The following is a 22,303-nucleotide window of genomic DNA, read 5'->3' as shown; positions in this document are numbered from 1 at the left end:
GCTGAGGCTGGCCTTGAACTTGGGATCCTCTTGCCTCAGCCTCCGGAGTTGCTGTGATTACAGGTGTGCACCACAGATAGTGTGCTTTGTTTGTGCTTAAGTATTGTTAAGTATTGTGCTTTGTTTGTTTTCAAGTATTGATTGCTATTCTTGAAAGATAGCTTTACTGGTGACACAGTTCTGCACCCACAATGGCTTTCTCTCAGTGCATTGGAGATATCATTACTAGTGTTTCCTTGCTTTGTTGCAATTTGATAGTTTGTTCCCATGGCATCTGTCCCCTTTGACTTGAACCCTTGGTATGTAGTGACACAAGGAGTAGAGAACAGCAGTGGACCAGAATCATGCTGGGTCTTCCAGCCATGGTAAAGATTTCAGATTTTACTCTGAATGTGGGAGCTCAACAGAGTACAGTTCTTTGCCCCATAAGAGGTAGGAGTGGGCATTGGGGTGTTTGGGACAGTTGGTGGAACAGTTCCAGCCATTCTAGTACCAAATGGAAATTAATCTTTAGTGATTTGCTCTTTACTATGTTCCATGTCGAAGACTCCTTCCTTTGATTCAGAGACAAAATTAAAAGAATGTTTGCATTTATGAGTAATGCTTCTAAATCCTTTTGTGTTTAAGAATGTGTGTGTCTATTTGAGTATCCTGATGTGGATGTCACAGGCTTGCTGTCCTTGCTGTTCTAAGTGTTTCGAGTACTGATCCCCAGGGTGTTGGCTTTCTAGTTTGAATGGGGCTAGAGTGCCCCGGGGCCTGCTGGGAGATGACATTTTGGATGTGCTGTTTTAGGATATAATAGCTCAGAAGAAACGCCTGGCAGACAACCAGGGATGGCCAAGTTCTTGTTTCTTTTATGGTTTGCTCTCAGAGAGCAGCCGTGTTATGTCAAGGACTCTAATAACTAAAAAGCAGTATCTGTCCCCTTTGGCTCTAACCCTGGCTGCAGTTATGACCCCAACAGGTCACACAACTGGTGCTCCTTTTTGTTTTTTTTTTTTTTCAAATGAGGTCTCCACTGTGTAGTAACCTCCTTTTCTCAACCCGTCAGTAGTCTCAGGAAAGTATATTCAGGATTGAAATCCTCTATCCCTCAGTTTCTCCTTGCCTTTCTTATTGCACCAAGCCTCCAGCTTGGAAATGAATTTTCAGTGATTTGCTCTTTACTATGACTATTTACAATGACTGTCCATGTCACCTAGGCAGCTGGACACTGTTCCCAAGGATGTGGTCCTAGTTATGCTTACATCCATATCTAGTGCCCAGAACTTCTTATGATCAAGAAATTTTGGGGGTCTGGGATTGTGGCTCAGCGGTAGAGCGCTCACCTAGCACAGGGGGGACCCAGGTTCAATCCACAGCACCACATAAAAATAAAGGCATTGTATTGTGTCCATCTACACCTAAAAAAATAAATACTAAAAAAAAGAAATTTTTGCCATCTTTTCTGTTACAGTTTAAGCCCAGCTCCCTCATACCCCAAGTCTAAATACTGTAGACTGATAGATCTGAAGACTTAACACTGGAAAAATCGGATGAAGCTGTGAAGCCCTAGTTTTTCTGTACTTCCAGGCTGAGCAGCAACCTCCTCAAAGCTTCTGACATCACAGCCCAGAGAGGAAAAAATGCATTTTTAAGACTGTCAAACAGCAAGACAATAATGGTGACAATCATAAAAAGAAAATCTGGACTTGGTTCCAAGGTTTTCCAAGTTTCTTATGCAGATGGCACAATGAATGTGTGGGAAAACTGATTATAATCTCCAACTTATACAAAAGGTCAGAGGAGACACAAACACCAAATCTAAAAGTCCAACTAGAGAAGTTGAGTCTGTCTAAAATACAGCCTTAGGAGTCCCTGGGAATATTTAAAGATGAAACCAAACCTCTTTCCAGATGTTTGTCCAGCAGTTCTGAGCTTTTCTCCACAGGTGTCCTTCCCACCTTTCCTACAGTAGCAGGATGGGTACTTTGGGTTAACTTTACGGAGCCAGTTTTGGTCTTGGAAGACACATTATGCTTCTTGTCCTTTATCTCCCTAGAGGAATGTTGGATATCAGCATTTGTCAATAAAATGTATACTCTCATTCTAAAATAAGCTGGCTTCCATCATAGTTCTCAGAGATTGGAGTAAGCCTGAGTGATCCGGGCAGCTCTAGAAGCATGTCCTTCAATGTTCAAGAAAGGTTCCCACAACAGAATGAACATGGGCGGGGGATTGTTTTTATTTTATCTTTTTTGTAACTTCACACATACTGGATGAAATTCCCATGCCTGACGCCATTCCATAGGCATGTTCAGATTACAGGTTGGAGCATAAAAAGGACACCTGTGGGCATGTACAGTGGAATGCCAATAACCCAGCCCCCTGTCACTCGATTGCCACTAAGTGACATTATTGTTGAGAAAACTTGAGTCCATTCTAATGTATTTTATTTTATTTTCTATTGACACCTTTTATTCAGTTTTTAACCACATCAAGGGGAATCAAATGTCAAATTTTCTAAATGGCAATTTTTCCACATCAGAAGGTTGTCATAACTCTCAAAGAATAAGCAAGTTGGATTTTTTCTGCCTCCAAAATGTTTATCAAATACTGTATTTCTCACAGGCTTTGAAACACTTAGAAAATACTTAAGAAATATTCCAATGAACGAAACATACCAAACGTCAGTAATAAGCAAGACATATTCCTTTGGGGAAATGGCTGTTTAAAAAAAAACCACAGTGTTCATTTTTTTTTTCTTCTTTAAAAATTTGTTACTCCTAAAATAGCATAAAACTGGAAGTGAAGGACTAGAAGGCCAGGAGAGGAAAGGAGAAGGGAGGGAGCACACAACCATTAACACAAAAAGAAGTAAAATTGTACAAACATAAGCAGTTTATAAGACTAGGGTCATCTTACTCCAAGATAACAAGACTGGTTGAGAAATTTACCATTCTGCAGAAGGCAGGGGTTTTATGAAGATCCGTGAAGATTAATTCACTGCCTTGGAGTAAACCCCTTCCCTCTCCAAATCCTGGTTTCTTCATCAAGTCTCCATGGGCAGGGCTTCTCATTCCACCACCCCGCCCACCTCCAGGGCCTCCAGGACCTGGCAGGAGATTATCTCCATAGTCCCCTTCTCTGGCAGCTCGAGTCTTCTTTTCCACATTCAGCAGGACTTCACCTCTGAACATGGTGGGCCTGTCACTAAGGACCTCTGAACAAGCTCAGGATCATCAAACACAAGAAAACCAAAATTGGGTAATTTTCCACCACAGTTTATGTGTAGCTCTATGACATTCCCATAATTTAGAAAGAAATCCTTAAGTTCTAATTTGTTCACCTCATGAGGCAGGTTGCCATTTGAAGAGATGGTGACCATCAGGGTGTCTCGTAGTTCTTTGGTGCTCAAGATCACCTTACTCACAAGCCTCACAGATTGGTTTGGGTTCCCTCTGGGGAGGAACATCTATTCATTGTTCTTATCCTCTTTGATCTTTCTGAGGCCTCTATGGTAGAATCTGAGGTTCAGGCTCAGGCTCTGGATGGGCTGTGAAGCTGGTCCTTTAACAACAGAAGTTGGTATCCCAGTAACAGGAATAGATCCATTTGGAAGAAGGTTCTTACTGGCCACAGATGACCAAGAACATGTCCTCAAGTCTTCCTGTACTGTCTGAGTTGGTCTGTAGGTCCTGGAGAAGGACTCCTCTGAGATCCTCAGGAGCGGCTTCTTCTAATACCATCTGACTTTTCCTCTTAGATTTCAGATTTCAGATATTACTCTGGTTCAGTTTCAGGATGATGCTCTGGTTCAGAAACAGTCTCCTCTAAATGTTCTTCCAAGTCATTGCTGACAGTCTGATGGTAGAACATTCCAGAACCATCAGATGCCACCTCAGGTGTCTGCTGCCTTTCTGCAGGTTCCTTTACTTCTTCTTGATTCCTCCTAAGTCTTGGTGACAATACCACCAAAGAACTCATGATGGTCTCTAAGGTATTATGAGCACAGAATTTATTTGCAACAGAGCACTTAGGAGCAAGGACAAACGTCTGCATGAATCTCTACAAAGCCTCCTTGTTGTTTGATAGCCTCCCCATCACCTGGACCACCACACCGTCATTTAGAGTAACATGGGTATCAACATGGCAAATGTTGGTGTGGATGTTAGTGAAAGTTTTGTGACATCACTCTCCTGTGACTTTCTTTCTGTCCAAAGATTGCATCTGCTGGCTTTCCATTTGAATCCAATTCCCCATGGACATGGGAAGAGTTCTTTCCATAAAACCTATGTAGCATGTCTAGGGCCTGGATTCAGCCATGTGTAATACTGTCTCACAGATTCCCACTTGACCAACAAGGGACTCTGCTTCCTATAACCATTGCTTTGGTCAATTCAACTTGTGCAGCTGAGCAGAAGAGGAACAAGCTTTGCCCCACAGCACAGAAGGTGGCAGAAATCCCCTATGCAAGTGTGTCTACACATTCTAATATATATATTTTAAAGAGAGAGACAGAGAAAGAGAGAGAGAGAGAATTTTTTAAATATTTATTTATTTATTTATTTTAGTTTCGGCAGACACAACATCTTTGTTTGTATGTGGTGCTGAGGATCGAACCCAGGCCGCACGCATGCCAGGCCAGCGCGCTACCGCTTGAGCCACATCCCCAGCCCCTCTAATATATTTTTAAAAATCATTCTGACGGGCTGGGGTTGTAGCTCAGTGATAGAGCACTTGCCTAGCATATGTGAGACACTGGGTTCAATCCTGAGTACCACATAAAAGAAATAAAATAAAGGTTTTATGGACATCTCAACTAAAAATATTAAAATAAAATAAAATAAAATCATTCTGAAACTTTGGTGCAAATCCTGTTCACTCTATCAGTTAATGGTTTAGGGTCCCTGGTTTCTCCCACTTTGTCTTGACCAAGGAACACAGGGTACCTCAACTACTCTGTGACCTGTTCAGCTACTGAGTTTTGCAGCAGACTTGAGCCAGCCCTATTTTAACTGTGACTCAAAATGAAAAACAAAAAGGACTGGGGATGTGGCTCAGTGGTAGAGCACCACAGGGTTCAATCTCCAGGAAAGAAGAAGGAGGAGGAGGAGGAGGAGGAGGAGGAGGAGGAGAAGAAGAAGAAGGAGGAGGAGAAGTCCATCAATGGCTGTAGCATATACATACAATTGAAGATTTATTTAGTCTTAAAAAGGAAGGACTGACACAAGCTACAATGTGAATGAACCTTAAGGTTGAGTACCTTATATGTATTAGCCAGGATTCTCAGTTAATCTCATAAAAAAAAAAAAACACCTTCACAGAAACATCTGGAATAATGTTTGACCAAATATCTGTGACCCAGGCACATGGACACAGAATTAACAATCACATTATGTTGAGTAAAATAAGCCAATCACAGGGAGACATTGTATGAATCCACTTATGTGAGGTCCATACAGTGGTCAAATTCATGGGGACAGAAAATGGAAGGGTGGTTGCCAGGTGGGCAGGGGGAAGTAGAGAGATAGGTAATGGGTACAGAATTTCAGTTTTGCATGAGGAAAGGTGTTCTGAAAATGGCACAGCAACATGAAAGTACTTACTGAACAGTATGCAAAAGAGGGGTTAAGATGGCAGATTTTGTTAAGGTATGTTTTACCACAATTAACAAGAGAGAGAGAAAACAGGGAATGTTCACGTTTAAGAAATGCCCATATTTGGAGGTGGGGAAAGGAAGATGAGCAAATTTAATCAAAGAAATAGAAAGAAAATTACCCCTGGGATCAAGCCCCAGAACCCAAAATAAATAAATAAAAATAATAAGTAAAAAGGACTTACTTATTGTTTTGGGTTCTGGGGATTGAACTCAGGGGTGCTTGACCACTGAGCAACATCCTCAGCCCTTCTCATTTTTTTTCAATTTTGAATCAGAATCTCACTAGGTTGCTTAGGGCCTTGCTATGTTGCTGTGGCTGGCTTCGAACTTGTGATCTTCCTGCCTCAGTCTCCTGAGTCTCTGGGATTACAGATTTATTTTTAGATAGGGCCTCACTGTTATGCCCATGCGGCCCTGAACTTGCCATCTTCATGCCTTAGTCTCTGAAGTAGCTGGGCTTGGAAACAACTCCATGATCATGAAATCGACACTTGTGCCAATTGATTCATTTATCATAATAAATCAATTGGTACAAGTATCGATTTCATGACCATGTTCTCAGGGCTGCCAGGACCCTGGGTGGCAGCATTCTGTCCCTTTGATCCTTCTGGGTCCCCAGCTTCTCATCCTGACCCCGAACTCAGATCTGTGCTCATGGACCTAACTTACTATTCTATTTTGTCAAATGTGAGCCTTCTGTGAAATAATGCCTGTGTGGCATTGCCCTGAGAAACCTGCTGCCCAGCCACCAGGCCTGGCTCGTGTCACAGACACAGAGATCTGCCAATAGCCCAGATGGCAGGGTCTCTGACCAACCTCCTGACACTGAAAAAGGCTGCTAGGAAAGGTCTTTTGCTGGGAGGGCTCATTAAATCCTTCTCAGAGTGGTCCGCCCCAATCCTTGCATAAATACCTCCCTTGAATGTTGTACCTGAGGGAGAGACACAGCTCCAAAGCAGAGCAAACCTTCCTTAGCACCAGAAACCTTGAAACCCTCTTACCTGCTCTGTGCAGTTGTAACCTAGGCACAAGCAATTCAACAGCCAAATGAGAAACAAGCTATGAATGCCAGAATTTTACCCCAGCACTTATCTACCAGTGACTCTCAGGAACAGTAGCAGCCCCAGGTAATGTGCTCTCAGGGGCCACAAATCCGCCTTGCCTTCCTCTAACCTGCCTTCCATACAGCCACCTGAGTGGTCATTATAAAACATCGGGTGAGCATGGCCCTGTTCTTCCATTATTAATATCATTAGGATACTCAAGACCAGTTGCCACATTGGGGGAAATGCCAGTTCTCCACACCTTAAAATATAAGTTTATTTCTCATTCATGGAAAACCCTTCTCCATCTACTACCTATATCACATAGAAGGAATGTGTTCCTCCAGGTCTGTCACGGAGGGAAACAATGGCCTTTGACCACTTTGTCACTTTTACTTGCAGTCCATTGGTCTATAACGCCATGTAGCTAGGGGGCAGTGGAAGTGTTTTGCAAAATTTTCTGCCCAAGTTCAGCAACTCTCATGGCAGAGAAATACAAAGGCAGTTTACCCCCAGAATGTCTGCAGGACTATCCCAAAGGGGGTTCATCAAGGCCACCCTTTCTTAAAAAGCACTCAACAGCTCAGACTTTGCACCCTGCTCCTGGTTACATCCATATTTGTTTTAGTATGAAAGTCTTTGTAACTTTTGGGAAATACCACCTGATCCATTGGCTCTGGGGAAGCACCCTCAGGTGCTCTGAGTTTCAGTGCATGGGGCTGGGAACACAGATTCAGGCAGTGTTCCTTCTCTGCCTGAAGCCGTGTACGTGGTTTCAGAAAGCAGGTTTTCTCCATGCTGGATGATCTATTTCAAATCAATTCCTGAGAGAAACCCCATGTTCACTATGAGGGGGTGGTAATACCTTTTGCTTCTGGGAGATGTTCCTTTAAGTAGGTCTGATTGCCGAGAGGCTAAATCTCCTCTGTCCTATGACTGAATGACCTATTCATCTTCTCTCATCATTTTAGGGAAATGTTTAAAGGTTTTTTTTTTTTTTAACATAGATAGAGAGATGACTTTCCTAAATGTCTCACATATGAACTAAGTCTTTAAAAACTACTGTTCACAATAATAAACGTCCTGTCTTTGTTGGGATACATATGTATGTGTATGTGTATATAAGACGTATTCGGTAAGACTTCACGATAATGCATTGCACTGTGACAGGAGTTCCAATAACTTTAGGCTCCACCCACACCTGGTGGAAGCTCTTATCCTGGGTGGGAGAAGAGGAAACACGGAGGGCAAGTGGCATAATGGTAGACAGGGTGGTCTCTCAGGGTGAGAGGCAGAAGGTAGGCCTCTGCTTTCCCCAGTCTGACATAAGATCCAGAATTGTCCCAATCCATTTCTCAGTTGGATCTCATGGCCAGAGCCCTGGGCTGGGCTGGGCCTGCTGAGCAGCTTTGCTGAAGTTAAGGCCATGACTTGATGATGCTGTCTTACCTTGGCCAGGATAGAAACTTCTGCTGGGCTTAGTTGTGTGAAAATGTACTTAAAAAAAAAATCAAAATCAACAGAAATATACCTACTACCTAGTTTAAAAAAAATAGAATACCCCCTATCTTTAAGTCCTGTACATTCTAATTACATCTTCTTTCCTTCTGCATGAACACAGCCACTCTCCTGAATTACATGCAAAGTTTCCCCTTGCTTCTCCACAGAGCAGTCCTGCATTTGTACGTATTCCTATAAATTACGTTTTGTAGGAGGCCATGAACTTGGACTGAGCACCTGTACTGGGCACAACAGACAAAACCAATGTAGCTTAATCATAGTAACTGCATTTTAGTTGGTCGTAGAAGGTCCTGTAGCTAATTAACTCTAAGTTAATTAGCTAAAATGTTGTAAAGCACTGACTAGTTAAGCCATAACCATCTTGCTGGTTGATTGACAAACCTGCAGCCAATTAAGTTGTTATCAAAGTCTCTCCTCTCTTTCTCTATAAATGCTATCTGATCACTGTGTGGGTTGGAGTTCTCAGGATCGCTCAGGAAGTGGTTTGGTTCGTGGGTCATTTTTTGTTTTGCTTGGATAAATTGTAAATGTAATTGGTTTAAGGAATCGTCCCTCAACAGGTATGTAATCAGCAGGATCCAAAACAGAGTGGCAGTGACTCCCAGTAGCACCAAGGAACCAGGAGTCGATCCCTCTGGGCCCAGAGCACTGTCTTCTTGCTGCATCTGGGAATGGTGGGTAAGTTTTCTCCTGGATTCATTTTCTGAGCTGTCTGGATTTGTTTGAGCAAACTTCTTGGTCCGGACGGGTTGGAAATTTGTGACAGAGACAGGGCCGGATCCTGTAGGGAATTCTCAGGTGTCTGTGTCAGATAGCAAAGGAACTGTGTTCATTAGGAACATTACTGGGTCTTATGAAGAGGTTTTGTGTGTCTGACTGGGCTCAGTAGGAAGGAAAGTTTTCTGGAAAACAGGAGTCGTGGCTCATCTGGATCCAGGGAGTTTAGAACTCCGAATTCTGGAGCTCTACCCAGGGTTAGCTTATGGTGCGAGAGTGCCTATCCTTGGGTAGCACCAAGGATTGGTTTGTGGAGGAGAGGGCATGTGACCTTCTGAGGGTTCATGGTGGTTGCAGAGTCAGGAACTGCACTCATTTAGGCCTGCGAATGCTTCCATTTGAAACTCTGCCCAGTTACATGCATAAGAATTCCCAGAGCCAGGCAGAATGGCACACGCCTGTAATCCCAGTAGCTCTGGAGTCGGAGGCAGGAGGATCACAATTTCAAAGCCAGCCATAGCAATTTAGCAAGGCCCTGTCTCAAAATAAAAACATAAAAAGGATTGGAATGTGACTCGGTGATTAAGCACCCCTGGGTTCAATCCCCAGTACAAAAAAAAAAAAAAAATTGCCAGAAGCTGTGCTATTTTAGAAAAATGGATAAACCTTACCAGAAATAATTTGGAGCATTTTATTTTTTTCTTTCTGTTGGTGCTGGGGATCAAACTCGGGGTCTTGGGCACGCTATCTAGAAATATTTCAGAAATACAGTGGCCACAATGAGTGCATTTTTTTAAGGGTACATTAGAAAAGGAAGGACCAAAAATTCTACCGAAGCTGGGCATTGTGGCTTCTGCCTATAGTCCCAGGTACTAGAGAGGCTGGGGCAAGAGGATCACTTGAGTTTTATGCTATTCACAGAAATAATGGGATGCTTTTTTTTTTTTTTCTTGTGGTACTGGTGAAATCCAGGGGGGCTCTACCACTAAACTATACCCCTAGTCCTTTTTATTTCTTTTGAGACAAGGTCTCACTAGTTGCCCAGGCTAGCCTTGAACTTGCCAACCTCCTGACCCAGCCTGCCAAGTAGCTGCGATTACAGGTGTGTGCATGGGGCACAGCTGGGATGCATTTTCAAATGATCACACACAGGCTTTTAGAAGCCAGAATGGGCAGCGTTGAGGAGGAATCACTTTTAGAAGGTGAGCTCTTAGGCCATTGGGTTTGCTTCTTTAACCACCTTTATGCCCTGGTTAAGATCTTTTATTAAAATTTATTTAATAATTTTTATTATTTTAAAATTTGTTCTAATTGGGTATACATGACAGTAGAATGCCCCTTGACACACTGTACACAAATGAAGCACAACGTCTCATTCCTCTGGCTCTGCTCTTCAGATCTTAAGCTTGGAATGATAAGGAGAGGCATCTTTGTCTGGCATTGGAAGTGCTTCGAGTGCCCTGTCGTTGGCAGCCCTACCTTTTTTTTTTTTTTTTTTTTGAGTGTGCTTTCTGCTTTTTTTTCAAAATTGGTTGTTCAAAACATTACAAAGCTCTTGACATATCACATTTCATACATTAGATTCAGCCCTACCTTGAACTCGCTAAGTTGGGTAATATTGGCTGGGCTGGGAGCTGCCTGTTTTAGTTATTGTGAGATGTGTCTTGAGTGAAGTAAACTTTACCCGTGGAGAAAGTCTCCCTTTGTAAGGTCGTCTCCCTCTGCACCTGGAGGAGAGTGAGAGGTGGGGGCTCAGGTGTGCGAGGGGCCCCTCCTTTGACCCTTCTGTCCCGGCCAGGCTTCCTACCTGGGCTTTTCTTGTCTTGGCAGGTAATGGTGTTCAGGCCTGAAATCTCATTTAGAGTAACAATTAGGTAAGAAAAGGCACGGACTTTTGACTCAAATCCCTTTCTTGAAATGAGTAAATGGTCAATGGTAAAGAAAATATTCTCAGAGCAAATGGTTTTTGAGAAAGATAAACAGGCCCCAAGGAAAAACAGATGGTTTGTAACAAGATCCGTCTGGTGGTGGACTCTCCATTCCTGTGAGAGGAGTTTATCTTCAGAGGATTGACAGTACCTGAGACCCTCTGCAAGAGAATGCAGGGGAACTCGAAGCCTTGTATTTTGGTGTTTTTTCAAGTGCCTTTAATCTCAAGTAATCATACACTAACCCAATATATTTTGAAGTGATATTTCCCTTTATCCTTCAGTGTGCGTGTATGCGCACATGTGTTGATAATCAAACCCAGGGCTTTGCTTGTGCTCAGAGCGTCTTCTATCCCTCAGCTATGCCCCCAGCCCCTTGGTTAACTTTTTAAATGTGCAATTAGAGTACAATTAAGAACAAGTAAGTCAGGTGAATGTAAATGATGGATATTTGTAGATATCTTTTTCAGTAACTTGAGGTTTTAAAGTTATGTTGAATTAAGTGGTAGATATTTATAAAATGTCTGAATCACTTTTAAGAGAATTAAAATGCTAAAACTTGTAGAATCTACGTGATTCTGACTAATAGTGGATTTCCTGATTACCTTTGTCAATTGGGGTAATTAGGAAATTACGGAAATCTAGAAACTTCTGAAGAAAACTATCCATTATTTTTATTTAGGAAAATATGGAATATATCCTGACTAGTTACAAAACCTTGAGTAATGACACAAGGTTGACTGAAGCTGATGACAGTGCTGGGCACTTAGCAGATACTTGGCCATCTTTGTATAGAATATTCTAAAAGAGCCAGGATATGACGATCAAATGCAGATATGGTTCCCTCCCTCATGGAGTGTCATAGGACAGACAGACACTTAGCAACAATATAAGAAAGTAGAAGGAATTAACTCTGTTGAGCACTACCAAGAGGCTTACCCACACACTGGGTCCCGTCTCCACATAGATGGATGGTTGGCTTGAACTCCTGACAGCCATTTTTTTTGTTACTGTTTATTTAGTACCAAACATAGTGCTGGTCTCCGTTTGATGTTCAATAGTGAATAAATTCTGCAAGTAGAGAAGTCTGTGTTCATGCAGTATAGAGAGCTAGTTGTATCGGGGTCTCCAAAAAAATGAAGGAGTTGTATTAAGAGGAGACATGTTTCTAAAGGTTACAAGATGTTTGTCTACAATGTCCTGTCAGAAAGCAAGCAATTTTGAACTGTTTTCCCTACAAAATAAAGTTACTAATAATTAAAATAATTATATAGTAATTAGAAATAATTCCTTATGCAAGGAAAGGAAGCTTTGTCAGTTTAGCTTCTTTTCTAAAAGCACTTGGAGTGAGATACAGTCCAAGATATTTTTTTGTTATCTTGGAGACAGTTAATGGGAAGGACTCTAACAAGTATGAGGTGTTTTTTTTTTTTTTAATAACTTGGAGGTCATATCATTGGAGTAGGTAAGAATTATTAGAACTCTAAAGGAGAGATTGATTGTTCATAAGACTGCTAATCCAACATCAGGCAGAACAGGAATTGATTGAATACCAGGAAAATGCATTCTCAGAGTTTTGTGCTGGGTTAGCCAAGGCTAAAATAGGGGAGATGTGCCAATCAGATTCTTTAAGCTTGATTCAAATCGGAGTGCCCATGGTGGCCTGTTCAATGGACAGTACTCAGAATGGGCTCTTCTACCCTATTGGAAGGGACTGGAACAAGTTCTCCCTATTCACACTGCAGAAGCTTTGTGATCTTGAACATTGGTTCGGTATCTTAGAATATAAAGGAACTTCTCTGGATTCCTGGAACTGTACATCTGTTGGAGAATTTAAGGTAAAGTTCACCCAGGAAAAACTTCCTCAGAAGCAGATAACATCTTAAGATGTGGACAGCTTTCCTCAGACATTGAAAGTAGGCTTCTCATAATGAGACTTGTAGACCTGTTTTTATTTATTTTTTCCTTGACAGGACTAGACTAGCAACAAGATGCGTTCTCACACCAGGCTTTAATTTAACCCAGTTATAGGATGCTAGATTATTTACTTGCTAAATAGGTAGGGCTCTGTGCAGTTGTCAGTAATTTTTGTTACACATGGGTAAATACATGAAGTTCTATGGAGAGTTGGTTTTAAAAACTGGTTATTTAGTTAAAGCAGACTCCTCATCTAGCTCATTCTATGACAACTGGGTTTTGGTTGGCTTGGTGCATGAGGACCCTGGCTAAGGCACATGCTTCAGACCCTTGGTAGTAGTCATAACAGCAATCTTCCAAGTGTGCTGTATTCTCTGAGGCTTCAAAGCCAGGGCAGAGACATCTGCTAAATGCTAAGTGGTGTGTCTCCAGCTAGAATGAAGAACTCAAAGGAGTCATGAGGACACAGTAACCCGTGGATGATGCGTCACCCCGGATGGTGGTGCTGATGCCCTGGGTTTTGGTCAAACTCCCACTAGATGAGAACATGACTGAAGGGGGTGGGGTGGGGTGGGGATTGTTAGTATTTTTAGAAGGCCATGGATTTGGACCAGGTACCTACCTACACTGGGCCCAACACACCAAACCAGTGTAGAGTTTAGTCTCAGTTACTGAACTTTGCTTGGTTACAGAAGGCCCTGCAGCTAGTTAAGCTGTCATCAATGGACAGCCTGGGTGACTAGGCTATAGCCGGTGACATCATTCTCTCACCTGTCTTCTATTAATTCTTTCTCATCATGTTGGGATTTCCAGAATCTGCTCTGGTTCTGGAAGTTGCCAGATTCGCTATTTGGTTTTGTTTTGCTCAAATAACCTAATTGGTTGAAGGCATTTTCACTTTTAATCTCTCTAAACAATCTATTGTTGAGAGTGGCCTGTCCCCAGTGAGGTGAATGAACTGACACGGCATATACGTCCCCATGACAAGGTTCTTCCGCTCATGTTTGTTTCACCTATTTTCATTGTGCCCTGGATTTGCCAAATGATCTCTTCTACTGTTGAATGGCATCAAGGTTTCCAGTCTGTGGGGTTTTGTACAGTGTTGTGTGATCAGGGATGTTTGTGTCTCCTGTGGCCACAGGTATGAATGCTTCTCTGAGGCAGTGGTTCTCAAACTTGAATGTGCATCACCTAAAAGGCTTGCTGAACAGATTGCTGGACCCTGCCCCAGATTCTGGCTCAGTGGCTCAATGGGTGGGTCTGGGTGGCTGGAGAATTTGTTTCTAACAAGTATCCAGGTGATGAATGCTGCTGGTCTAGGGACTGCCCTTTGAATGCCACTATCCTAAGGACTCACTGGGAACATTTATTGGGATGTAGTGTATGTGCTTGTTCAAACTGTATCAGGTAATGCACAATTATTTTCCAAAGTTGTACCAATTTATACTCCTGCCAGCAGTGAAGTGTTCATTTTGCTTGAAATCCTTGCTAATACCCGGAAATTGTTTAACATTGGCACCCACCTAGTATGTGTGGAATGGTATCTTGTTGTGACTTTGATTTGCATTTATCAAATTACGAATGAGGTTGAACATCTAAGTGTTCATTTCAATATTTTCTGTGATAGACCTATTCACAGCCTTTTTGCTATTAGGTGTCTAGTCTTACTGAGTCGAGGGAAGAATCTTTAAAATCTGTCCTGAGCACTGGTCTGTGTTGGCTAGGCATGTGCTTTCCGGTCTGTAGCTTGTTTTTTTTTTTTTTTTTTTTTTTTTTCATTCTGTAGGATGCTTGTGAACAGAAGTCCTCAACACTGACGCAACCAGGCTTATCAGCATTTCCTTTATGATTCATGCTTTGTGTCTTATTTAAGACTTTCCCACTCTGAACTTTTAAAGAGACTTTCCCACACAGTATTCTAAATGTTAACGTACTTGCCTTTTAAGAAATTGGTTTTTGAGTAGGAGTGATATCAAGATCCAATTTCACTTATTTTCCATCTTCTGATACAAGGATAAACTCTTATCAAGTACTATTGGATATTCTACTTGCTGTCTCTATCAAAACTTTTCTTACTGGTATGAGTTTGTTTCTACTTAAAGTGGTCTAATAGAACATTCTACCAATTAGCATAGCATTGTGCTGCCTTAATAACTTAGAGTAACACCTCTGCCTTACTCTTCTTTAGGAAGAGCTTGACCATTCATGAACTTTCACTTCTCCATACACATTTCAGATTCGACTACTCTAGTCCCATGAAAAACTAACACATCATAGCCTTTGGATTTGTTTGGATTATGAAGATTGTTGTGGGGAGAATGGGCATTCTCATGATCCCTCGACTACGTAAGGACAATGGTAAACTGGCACATATTTCAGTTTGTCTTAATTTTCAATAAAGTTTTATGATTTTTTCTCCTTTAAAGACTCTTGCATATCTTTAGCCAAATTTACTTGTTTTGCTGTTACAAATTATTTTTAATTAAAATATATGCCATATATATATTTTAAAATTTTTTTATTTAGTTGTAGTTGGACCCAATACTTTTATTTTATTTTTATGTGATGCTGAGGATCAAACTTAGGGCCTTACACATGCTAGGCGAGCACTCTACTGCGGAGCCACAACCCCAACCCCTGCAGCAGTATACATTTATAAATCTTGTAAATATTTTATACACTATTTTATTTACTATGGGTTTTATTTTATTTGGTATCCAGGAGGCCATTTTCTTTACTGCAAAACTTTGCATGACAGACAATGAAGTATCAGTAGGTCTCTACATGTCAATTCAAACTTGAAAATAAATTTCCTAAATCAGTTTTATGATCATTGACAATTTTTTTTTCTCCTGAGAATTGGCCCAATATAGCTTCCCCTTCCTTGTCAAAACAAAAGGGAGGAAGCAAAAGTAGAGTCATTCAGTTTTTATTTGATGTAGATTTACTAAAAATCTAGGCCTAGAAAACCAAATATCAATAATGGTTAAATCTGGGAAAGGAATGGACAGAACTTTTCAGAACTTCCTTGTTAATTCCTTCACTCTCAATCTGAAAACTTCCAAAGAAAAAGCTAAATCTTCAGGAATGGCTCAAGTCATGGACACCACATGCAGATGGCTGCCTCACCTTCTGAAGGATTCCTTCCTGCTCAGGAACGTGTCACATCCATGACTATTTCCCAGCCACAGTTGGTGGGGTGACCTGAGAAAGTGAACGCGTTGGCCGCCAGCAGCCCACCACTCACAACCAACAGGGCTGGACAAATGGCAGAGGCTGGTATTGGGAGGTGGTGATGTGGGAGGCAGGAGGAGCGGCCACGTGGGCCCTGAGCACAGTGCAGGTGCAGAGGCAGCCTACTGGCACAGAAACTAGGGGCCTAGAGCCAAGCCACATTTGCATTCATATGTGGGGTGAGACCCATGGATTCCTGGAGCTTGGGTTCCCTTGAGCTGATCGAGTCCCAAATCACCTCCAGCCTCTAGAAGCCTTGAGGTCAGGCTCCATAATAGTTTTCTTTCATGGCCCTCAATGCTCCCCATGAATCCTCACCAAACTAGTGGGTCTTCATTCCGCACCATCAAGTCACCAACTAAACCAGGCCTGGTTGTTCATGCCTACAGTTCCAGCTTCTTGGGAGAATAAGGCAGGAGGATTGGAAGTTTAAGGCAACAGAAAAGGCAAGACTCTCTCAAAATAAAATAGAAAGGAATGGGGATGTAGCTCAGTGGTAGCGTTTGCCTGGTATGCACAAAGTCCTAGGTTCAGTCCCCAGGGTGGGTGGGTGTGTGTGTGTCTTTAAAAAAAGATTTCTTCCTAAAACCAATAATTTCCTTATAAAACTGGAAGCTATATGTGATCTTTAATGATTTTGTAAATATATACCTAAAGTCATTCATAAAGTTCTGCCACTAAGTATTAGGGATATTTTCTGTACGTAACTATGTTGCTAACCAACCAAAGATTGGAAAAACCGTTCTTTCATTTTAAACCATCCCTTTATTAAATCTCTTCTCTCCCCTCTCTAGCTTTCTTTACAAGACCAAGTTTTCATGAAGAACCTAGAGCGCCCACCACAGGCAGATGTTGGGTGGTCAGCTAGATTCACTCCCACCTCCAGGCATGATCTAAACTCAAGTCAGCCAGATGGCAAATGACTCCATGTCACAGCTACCATGTGCTGCATCCGGGGTGAGCACTTGAACAGAAGTGTGACAGTCCCTGCATCTGCCCTGCTCTTCTGGGTTTGAGCTTCCTACAGGGGGTTTGGCCTCTTAGTTGAGAGCATCTGAGAGGTCATTGCTTGTAGTCACCACCCCCACCCCCCAAAGAAACCGTAGGAGTAGAGAGAGGCGGTGAAGCCTGGTTCAGGGGCTCATACCTATAGCCTCAGCTTCTTGGGAGGCTGAGGCAGGAGGATTGCTTGAGGCCAGGAGCTGGGGCAATATAGCTGGACTCCATCTCCTTGTTTGTTTTCATGTATCTTTCAAGACTGTCTTTTGAAAGGCAGAAATATCTCTAGGCTCTGGAATCGGCCACTGGTAATGTGAAAGTCCTAGCAGAGAGGAGCCTATTCCCATGGACAGGGCCTGCAGGGATGGGTCAGGCCTCAGCACAGCCAGAGGGCTGGGCCTCCCCCACCACCAGGCTTCTCTGTGAAGTTAGGGCTTCAGTCCCAGAATAGTTGGGAACGTTTGGGAAATTCATGCTCTAAAAATATTTCCTTTCTTCACGTAGGCAAGATAACACGGGAGTGACAGTGGTTGGCTAAGAACGTGTTCTGCCTTATGTAACAGGGGGAGAAAGCATTATCATCCCAAAATAGGGCTGAGAAAGGAATGTGAATAAATAGCTCCTACAAGTCATTATTTACTCAAAGTGCCAAAGGCCTGGAGAACTTCTTTGTTCGGAGTCCTATCAGTTATTCCTCAGGTCTGACTGGCCACTGACAGGCCCATGTCCCTCTCTTGACAAAGGTTGATTTTGAGCAGAGGTGTAGGGGCCACAGCCCAAGGGCAGGCAGGCGCAGAGGGCTCCTCCCGTTGTCCGGCTATGGCACCCTGGCTACACTGGATGGGTGTCGCCACCATCTTGTGCTTCATACACTGAACAGGGTGTGAGTCCTTCGGAATGCAGATGGAGCCGCTGGGCACTCAGGGCGTCATTTCTCATCACCCACCTCCAGTCCTTCAGAGAGTCCTGCCCCTGTCACTTGCTCACTCTGTCTCTCCCTAGAATTGTTAAGGGGGGAGCCCACTGGCCCTCACTGGGAGGGTTGGTGGCTAATGGTCAGTGCAGTCCTGCCCTCTCCCCTGCTGAAAACCTTCCAAAGTGCCTCTGGTTTCTGGGAACAAGGCCTGGACTCTCTAACCAGGCAGGTAAGGCTCCCACAGAGCCGGGCCTCCCAGCACCCTGGTGCCCACCTCCTCCCCTCCAGCTGCGCTGCCCCAGCCCTGCAGGTAACTCCAGTCTGGAGTGCAGATGCTCTTCCCGGAAGCCCCACCCTCCCTCTGCCTCTCTAAAGCCCCTTGCCTTGGGTGTCACTTCTTTCCTGAAGCCTTTGTGACCCAAGAAGGAGAAGGGGGGGTGGGGGATAGAAGGTAGCCCATTTGAGGTGGCAGGAGGTTTGGGACCAGAGAATCTGAATGCTGGATTCATCCATGTGTCTTCACGTTAAACGGAACATACATCTGACAACTAATCATTCATCTATAACTGCTACTTTGTACAATTTAAGCAACTTATGTTTATTAATCAATTAAGTACCCTGTTGAGTACTTTTTAAACATATCATCTAATCATGATTTTTTTTTTTTGAGATGGGCTCTTGCTGTGTTACCCAGGCTGACCCTGAGCTCCTAGGGTCTAAGTGATCCATCCTCCTGCCTTGGTCTCCTGGGGAATAGTGGCTATAGGCATATGCCATTGTGTTTGACTTTAATTTTTATAACAGCTTGTTGGGTATATATTGTTGTCCCCATTTGGCAGAGGAGAAAACAGTGGCTGGCTGGTAAGGAGGGCTGGGGTCTGAACCTGAACTTTCCAGAACCAGGGCCCATGCTTTTATACAGCAGGCTCATGGCATACAGCAGGCTCATGGCTTACACCAGCCAAAGATGGGCATCTGTCTGGCCAGTGGCTGCCCTGCATCCATTTAAACAAACAAAAAAATCCTAACCCTTAGTACTTCGGGATGTGACCTTGTTTGGAAATAGGGTCACTGCAGACATCAGTGGTTAAGGTGAGGTCCTAGTGGGGCAGGTTGGGTCCTGAGGTCCACATGACTGGAGTCACAGGAGGAGAGATCCTTAATGACAGAGCGGAGCCTGCAGCACCTGCAGCTCCATGTGGGTGACCAGCAGAAGCTAAGAGGAGGCAGAGGGCTCTCCCTCCAGCTAGCAGGGAGCCCAGTGGACACCTTCATCCCACACTGGAAGCCTCAGAACCAGGGGTTGAGTGGGCCAGTTTGTAACACTTCATCAGGGCAGCCCTAGGAACCTAATACCACAGCTAAAATTTGTCCTCTTAGGAAATACCTCTTCTCACAGTCTACGCACTACAGACAAGAACCCGCTCACCTGCTCCAGCCCAGCTGGCAGCTCCTCTGGTGTGATCTAGCCCAGTCCCATCTCTGAACACCTCACCCACTCCCATCCCCACCTTGTTCTGGGTCAAGATGAGGACAAACCTGTAAACTGAACAAAACCCAAAGATTCCCATCTGGTTTTGTATAAGATAAAACCCATCTGAACCCAGCCTGACAGAAGAAGTCTGTGTGTGTGTGTGTGTGTGTGTGTGTAAAAATTTTTTTTTTAAAAGCCTCCCTTATAGGCTCATTCAGCTGGCAGCAGCAGGGAGCCCCGGAGTTAAAGTGAGGTCTTGGCCAAGTGGGGCCTGAGGCCCTGTGCTGCTGGGCTCTGACCCTGAGGAACCAGAGCCCAAGTATGGGTCTGCCTGTTGGCTGCCTGCCTTGGCTGATGAGCTAGCCTGGGAACACTCCCTGCAGCACCTGTCAGACCTCCCAAGTGCTAGGGGAAGAGTGCTGCAAAGAGGTTTGTGCTCACATGACCCAGATTTAGTGTATGTTCCAAGTGGCCAAGTCCCACTCCCCAAAGCTGGAGAAGGGCCACAGCAGCCCTTTGTATTTAAGGAGCTGATATTCTGAAGTGTTCTAGTTCCTTGGTGCCCAGTGGCCCCAAATTAAAGAGGCTAGGAGATTCAAACACAGCAGTGGGCTTCTTTTTTCACAGAGGCATCCATTACAGTGTGCCCAGAAAAAAGGTGCTGGCAGCCAGAATAGGGGCAGTAGGTAGGATTATGTATGAGTTTGAAATAGAGTGGACAGTGGCTTCCCCTCTTGCATATCCTCCCCACCATTCCTGACAGGGAACAGTGCACAACAAACAAAAGCAAGGCGTAAGCTTCAAGTGCACCTGCCAGAGCCTGGAGAGGGCCTAGGGCATGCCAAACTTGCCCCTTGGCGGCCACTTCTCTATCCTTTCTCAGTAAGAACTTCAGTTTACCGCTCTGGATTTCTTACTGTGTTACAGATATGCAACTGTCAGTCTTCATCTTGATGTCCCCAGTGTGTTTGACACAGTTGATCGGCTCCCACCTTCTTGAAGTATTTTTCTCTTGGCTTCCAGAACAGCACACTTATGGTTTCCTACCCCAGTAGCCACTCCCTCTGCTGGTCCTCTTTCTTGTCTCTGACTCAAACCCCTGCACTCTTCCCCGTGAGATCACTTTTTAGGTGGTCTTAGACTGTCTCTTGCATGATTTATAACCAGCCATAACTTTTTCCTTAAACTCCAAACTTACATTACATAACTAACTGCTTGGGTAATAGTTATTTAGTGCTATGCAACAAATTACTCCCAAGTCTAGCAGCTTGGAATTAATATCCCACAATTTCTGAGAGTTGGCAATCTGGGAGCAGTCTAGTCGCGTGGCTCTGGTCAGCAGGCGGGAATCATCCAGAGAAGATCCACTTCCAAGCTTATACACAGGGCTCTTGCAGGAGTCCTTGATTTCCCACATTATGGGCCCCTCCCTAGGGTTGCTTGTGACAAGGCAGTTGACTCCTGCCAGGTGAGGGAGAGACTAAAACAGAAATGGCAGTGTCTTTTATAATCTGATCTTGAAGTGATATGCCCACATTTATTACATATTCTGTTGGTCACAGAACAATCCTGGGACAATGGAGGGTGCAGGGGTATTGCAGAGGCAGGAGGCAGGGACCACTGAGTCACTGCAGAGAATGGGTACCAAGGGGTCTTGTTGATATCTCATAATTAACATGTCCTAACTCACAATCTCAGATCAGCCCCAAACTTGCTCTTCCCCATCTTTATCTCAGTAAATGACAGTAACTCTGTGGTTTAGGACCCAAACCTCCAAGTCATCTTTGACTCTTGCCCTTGTTGAACCCATAAACAAATTCTGTGCATTTGGCCGTCAAGACACATCCCACATCTAAGCACTCCGACCCCTCCCACTGCTACCACTCCAGCCCAAGCCGTCACCTCTCCTAATTTGCTTACTGCTTCCATTCCACCTAAGCAGCATATTCTCCACACAATAGCCAAAGAGCAGGTTTTAAAAATTCACTAGCCTCATTCAGACCTTTGTGTTGGTTGCCCCTTTCAGCTAAGAAAACAGACCCAAACTCCTAAGGTCTGTAATCTGGACCTTGTGCACCTGTCCAGCCTTCTTTCCTCCACTGGTTCCCTTCACAGAGTTTGTGCCTGCGCGACACCACCTATCCTCCCTGCTCAACGTTTTATACTGCCATTTTCTCTGAAAGCAGCTCCCTGATATCCTTTCATAAGGCCTGCTGCCTCACTTTATTCAGGTCTCTGCTCAAACATTTCCACCTCACAAGCCAACCCCTCAATCTGAAGAGTGCCCTCCTCTCTTTCACAGGGTTTATTCTTGGCATCTCTCATAGTCACCCCCATGAGGGCAAGGCCTTTCATGTGTTCTGCTCATGCCAGCCTCCCCAGTACCTATAGCAGTATCTGGCACATAGGAGGCACTCAGTATTTGCTGGACTAATGAATGAAATATAAAGGCTTAAGGTTTAGTAATTCCAACCTGAATTATTTTGGTGGTATAGGGATCCTTAGGTGGAGGAGAGCCCCAAAGTGAGACCAATCCATGTTGGTCCCACAAGCATTTGTGCATCTCTTTGGGGCACAGTACAAACCACATAGGAAGTTAACAAAACAATAAATAATTGCTGTCCTCTTTCCAAGTTTACAATTTAGCAAAAGATCTGGAGTATGTATATATTTAACCTTTCCACTCCATTTGCTTGCTAAAGCGTTAAAATCCACCACTACTCCCCTGCTTGAAAACCCTTCAGGGACTCAACACTGCCCTGAAGATAAAGCCTGAATTTCTTGCTAGGGGTTACCTGGAACTTCTTGATGTTGCCTCAGTTTACCATTTTCATTTCTCGCCCCTTCCTGCTCTGGACAGTACTCTCCACTGAAATGCTGGCTGCTTCCTAAACATGTACTTTCTCTTGT

The 22,303-nt window shown here is 43.7% G+C and overlaps 1 pseudogene across 1 annotated transcript; it reads right to left on the bottom strand.

Annotated features, from left to right (window-relative positions):
- Positions 1–2,903: 2,903 nt before the first annotated feature.
- On the bottom strand, positions 2,904–20,810 carry LOC308630522 (ras GTPase-activating protein-binding protein 1-like; annotated as a pseudogene). The gene is made up of 5 exons: positions 20,646–20,810; positions 19,349–19,436; positions 10,610–10,771; positions 8,590–8,989; positions 2,904–4,359 (listed from the first exon to the last, which is right to left on the bottom strand). The product of its transcript is annotated as a ras GTPase-activating protein-binding protein 1-like (transcript).
- Between the last annotated feature and the right edge of the window lie 1,493 nt (positions 20,811–22,303).

This window comes from Spermophilus citellus, assembly GCF_964194105.1.
Source record: "Spermophilus citellus genome assembly, chromosome: 11".
NCBI lineage: Eukaryota > Metazoa > Chordata > Mammalia > Rodentia > Sciuridae > Spermophilus > Spermophilus citellus.
The sequence above is the reverse complement of the archived record's forward strand: the minus strand, read 5'-3'. Positions and strand labels throughout refer to the sequence as shown.